Raw genomic sequence first — 6,157 nt, forward strand, 5'->3', positions numbered from 1 at the left:
AAGGAATTAATAATAAATTATATAGTAAGAAGCTAAAAAATAAATAGGTATAATAGTTAAAGGAAAAAGGAATAATAAAATATAATAGGAAGAGAATAAAAAGGGTAATATAAAAGGAATAGTAAGGGGGAAAAGTAAGGTAATACTAAGCGCCTTAAGTACCTAAGGAATACCTAAGGAGTAGATAAAGTAAGGTAGAGTTAGTTACCTTAGGTACTTAGTAAATACTTAAGGAGGGGCTAAGGTAAGGTAGAGTTAATCGCTCTAAGCAACTAGTAAGCTCCTAATAGGAAATAATATAAGGAGGAGGCTATATATACTTAGTACCTAATAAATACCTAAAACAAAAAAAAAACTTTTTTTAGGGGGGAGCTATAAATTAGGAAGCTAGCCTAAGGAAGAATAGGTTAACTACAGCTATAGTTAGACTTTACTTTAAATAGGTAGAGCAAAATAGTATATTATAGTATTAGACTTAGCCTAATATAAAAGAACAAAAGGAACTAAAGGACCTACTAAAAGGAATATATATAACTAAAAGCCCTAGTTACTAAGTAGTTTTCCTATCTTTTAAGTCTTTTAATAAATATTATTAAGAGTCTTAAAGCAGCCGCCTAATAACTCTATAATAATTACTAAAAGTAATTAGAATATATTAATAGCTTTTTATTCTCTTTTTATCTCTAAATAAGCTTAGTTTATTCCTATATTTATAGCTATTATATTTTAAGTACTTAGTACTTTATAGTTAGCCTAAGCTTAATTTATTCCTATATTTACTTAATTTATTCTTATATTTATAATTACTATATTCTAGGTATTAAGACTTTTTTATATAGGTTAGCCTTTAGGTACCTCCTATAGTATAAAGATTAATACTAACTAAAGTATTTATCCTAAGTATAGTATATTTTTCTTATCTAATTCCTAATATAAAAGTATATTTAACTATTATACTTATAAGCTTAGTTTATACTATAGTAAGTAATTAAAGTTTATAAGGACTTTTATTTACTATACCTATTATTTTAATATTTCCTATAATTTAGTAAAGTATTTAAGGTTCTTATAGTTTATTAAAATAATAAATAGTTTTATAATACTTTATAGGTTTACTAACTATACCTTAAGATAGCTAATAACTACTAAGAGTTCCTTATTATAAATTATATAATTTCTTTCTATTAGTATAAGTTTAGCTAAATAGTAAGCTATTAGTTATAGGACCCCTTTATTATTAATTTATAAAAAGTATTTACTTAGTATCTTACTTAAGTAATTAGTCTTAATAAGAGTTTTCCTATTTAAATCCTATTATATTAGGATTAGGTATAATAAAAAGGTATACTTAAGGAACTAAAAGGCTATATATTTTTAGGTCTTTAGTAAAATAGTATACCCTTTCTTATAAGGGCTATAAGTAGTTCTATAAGGCTTATAAAATTAAGAATAAATTTATAGTAAAAGTTTATAAAACCTAAGAAGCTTTAAATACCCTTTACCTTAATAAGTAGTTATTACTCTTAAATTATAGTAATTTTTACTAAGTTAGGCCTAACCTTAATACCTATTTAAATAATAAACCTAAGGTATTTAACTTTTATTATTATAAATATATACTTATTAAGATCTAGGTATAGGCTAGCTACCTAAAGCTACTTAAGGATTTCCCTAACCTTAGTAAGGTAGTTAGCCTTTAATCCTAAAATATAGATTAAAATATTATTTAGGTAAGCTATAACTTACTTTCTTAATTTATTCTATAATACCCTATTAGTATATTTTTAAAATTAAATTAATACTTTAGCTAAACTAAAGGGGTAAACTAACTATTTAAATAAACTAAATTATATATAGAATACTATAAGTAGTTTATTTCCTAGTACTATATATAACTTATAGAATACTACTTATATATTTAATTTAGTAAATTAATATACTCCTAAAAGTAAGTAAAGTATTTCTTTAACTAGTAGAAGTAAGTAGTAATCCTATTATATAATTTTATTTAGGGCTTAGTAGTTTATATATAGCCTTTATTTTTTATTTTCTTTTTTAGTAAATAATATTAGTACTATTATTATTAATAAGCTTACTTATATTTATTTCTTATTTAGTAAGTCTATAATTTATTTATAGACTTTAAGTAGTTAGTCTTATAGTATATTATATAGTAGGCCCTAGGGTAGCTATAGTATTTCTTTCTTATTATTTTATTATAGTTAAATATAGTAGTCCTAGGAGCTTTAGTATAATAGTAGGCCTAAGGCTTATTCCTTATTAAAAAGATTAATATAGTCCTAAAGGGCTACTAAAAGTATAAATAGAACTATTACTATTATATTTATATTTTTAAGTACTTATAGTACTATTTTTTATAATTTTATTACTATTTCTTATAAGCTTATTACTATTAGTACTTTCTATTGCTTTTATAAAAAGGTTTATATTAATATAAGGTATACTTCCTAAGACCTATTAGAAGGGTAAATATTATTTACTTATATAATTTAGTTACTTACTGTATTAATTATAAGTATTTAATCTATTACGTTTAAGGTAACCCTTTAGTATTCTATTTATAGTAAGCCTAATATAGTATTTTAACTTAGGCCTAAAATAATATATAGAAGTATTAGACTTTTTTAGCTATTTATATTAATTATTATATAAACTATATTAATTATTATAGGGTAGGTAAAGGTATTACCTATATTTTATTAAGATATTATAATAGCTATTTAAAGTAGCTATTTTATTAGAAAAGGAATAAGCTTAAGTTATAAGTATTAAGCTATTCTTTTACTAATAGCCCTATAGTAGTTATAGCTATTATTAATTTAAATATTAAGGAATTTTATAGAATTTATAAGTATAGTAATAAGAAAGAGTAGTTTATTTATTCTTAGTATAATCTTTTTAAATTTAGCTTTTTAATTCCCTTAGTTCTTTATAGTCTATTTACCTATAAACCCTTTATACCTTTATATAAGACTTAGCTTAAAGGTATTTTATTTTTATTTTTTTCCTTAGTCTTTAATTCCTTATTAATATACTCTTCCCCTTAAGTAGCTTAAATACTTATCCCTAGTATATATAGGATTATAGCTTATTATAGGTATTATTAAATATAGTAGTTTTCCTTCTTATAGTAAATATATATACTAACTACCTTATACTTATTTCTTTTTTCCTATATAACTTATTTTACTTCCTATTAGGGCTTACTTTAGCCTTAGTTTATTTATATTATTAGCTTAATTATAGCTACTTTAGGCCTAGCTATAGCCCTAAAGCCTATTATATTAACCCTAAATATTAAGGTATTACTATTATTATTAGGTTAGGGAGTTATTCTAGCTATTACTTAGTTAGGCCTACTTTAGTTCTTAATTTTATCCTTTATGTATTATAATTCTATTTTAGATATAATTTATTTATATATATTAATTACCTTATTATAGTTATTTATTATAGTTCCCTACTAAAGAATATAGTCCTTTATTCTTTTAGTTAGCCTAATATAAAGCTTTATAAGTTTTACTTTATTTAGTTAATATATCCCTCCTATTAGTATAAGCTTCTCTTTAAAGTATATAAGGAATACTAAGAATAATTTTAATATCCCCTACTTAATATCCTTTAATTTAATAATTATTAGTTACTAATAGTAGGGGTTACTATAAGCTAATTTAAGGTATATTAGGAATTAAAATAAGTTATAATTAATATAAGTACCTTCCTTAAAGTTGTTATGGTATCGGGCTTAGCCCGATATAGGAGAACGAAGGGAACCAAGGGACCCACTAGGAGGAACGCACACAACTAGAAGCCCTAGTTGTTAGGTAGTTTTCCCTCCTTCAAGTCTTTTAATAAACATCATTGAGAGTCCTAGAGCAGTCGCCTAGCGACTCCGTAACAAAAGTATATTATAACTTATTACTAGACTTTAGCCAAAAGGTTTTACTAAATAAAAATCTATTAATTCTAGGCGGACTTAATAAAGGTTTTATTTACCTAAAGCTTATAGTCTATATAGAACTTTTAGGCTATAAAGGTACCTTTATTACTATTATATAGGTTCCTAACTAAAATTAATTTATATTTAATATAGGCCTATAGTATACCTAACTTATTTTTAGTCTATTCTTATTAAAAGTTAATTATTAAGGTATCTATTAGCTAGGCTAATAAGTACCTTAAGTCCTACTATACTTATTATTACTTATTCTTTTATAAAGCTAAGATTTAAATAAAGTATATTTTTATTTAGGTATATACTTAGCTAAATTTTATATAGACTTTTGCTATAAAGTCCTTTATAACTTACTAAAGGTTAATTTCTTTAGGCTTTCCTTTATTTATTTTAACTTATAATAGTTAGGCTTTTCCTTTCTCTTAACTAATATAAGTAAAATCTTTTAAATATTAAGGAGTTACTAAGTAGTTATTTTAGGACTTTTAATAATATTTATTAAAAGACTTAAAGGAGGAAAAACTACTTAGTAATTAGGGCTTTTAGTTATATATATACTTTTTAGTAGGTCCTTTAGTTCCTTTCGTTCTTATATATTGGACTAAGCCTAATACTATAATAATAGTTAATTTTAGCTAAGCTACTTATTCCTTCTTACCGAATATACTAAAATTTAAGTAAGGTATACTTAGTATAAGAATACTAATTTAAGTTATTAGTATTAAAAATAGATTTATTATTATTATATAAAAGTAAAATAGGTTTCTAAAGACTTTTATTTATTTCTATAAATAGACTATTTAGCTATTTAAGTTCTTAAATTACTTTTAGTAGGGTATTAGATTCTATCTTTATAGTTAAAAGAGTAATTATACTTACCCTTTTTAACTTTTAGTATATTAGTCTACCTACTAAGGTAAAGAGGTACCTATAGGTAGACTTAAAGGAATTTAAGTTACTTATAAAGTTACTATTTAAAAATCTAAATAGACTAAGTACTAAAGACTTAGACTAATAGTAAATAGCTAGGTCTATAGTCTCTTTTAGATATTAAAGAAGGTTTTACTAATTAATAGTTATAGACTAATAGCCTAATATATATCTTAAAATAAAAAGAGGAATTACCTCTTGGAATAAGAGGGGTAAAATAAAAAGAGTATATAATAGAAGTTTAGTTATACGGACTATCTAAATGAATATTAATTAAGGCTATTAGTAATAGTAGGAAGTATACTAGTTAGTAACTAGGCAAGAAATATAGATTTAAATAAGTCAAATAGTAGTACTAAGGGACAATTTAAAAAGAAAGACTATTGTATTTCTTGTACTTACTTATATATATGTGTTTTTTTTTTATATATATATCTAACTATCTAAGAGTATAGGAAAGGGAGGACTATTTTATACCTAAGAGGTAGTACCTTAATTAGTACAATATATATATATTAGAATTCTGTCTAATTCTATTTAATGTATCTCTAAACAATCTACTTATATTTAATGCAGCTCTAAATACCCTAGTTAAGTTATACTGCTAATTGGTTGCAACTAGTAGGGTTAATTAGTATTAGGGTTCGGTCGCAATAGTATAGTAGTAGTACTATAGTAGTTAAGCGGACTAGTAGTAGTACTATTAGTAAGTAACTACTAGTTGCAGTTAGGTAGGTCCTTCTGTATAATAGTAGTACTATTGGTAGGTAACTATTAGTAGTAGTTAGAAGTATATTAATTAACGGCTCGATTAATAATCTTGCTTAGTCGACTAAGTACTACTTATATATAACGTATAATAGTAGTAAATTAGCTAGGTAGTAGTACTGCTATTAGTTATATAAAGTTAGAGTAAGGAGAATTTGTATAGTAAGTATAATTCGTTAACTTAATATACTACTTATACGTATAGTACAGTAGTAGTATATAGGTAAGTAGTAGTACTACTACTAGGTATTGTAAATAGCAATACATAGGATAGTATTCTATTTGGGTAGTCTTACTAGTATAAATACTAATATTTTAATACCCCCTCTATTTAGTTAGTATAACTATTGCTAAATAGGGATCCCTTAGAGACCTAGTAGGCGAAGGTAGTATTAGAAGAGATTAGCGGTAAGGGCCTTAGTAAGGCTATTAGTAGGTACAGACTTAGTGTTTAGGTAACTAATTTTGGTTAGTCCGTTTACT

The sequence above is a fragment of the Drechmeria coniospora genome, chromosome 01, assembly GCF_001625195.1.
Source record: "Drechmeria coniospora strain ARSEF 6962 chromosome 01, whole genome shotgun sequence".
NCBI classification, from domain to species: Eukaryota; Fungi; Ascomycota; class Sordariomycetes; order Hypocreales; family Ophiocordycipitaceae; genus Drechmeria; species Drechmeria coniospora.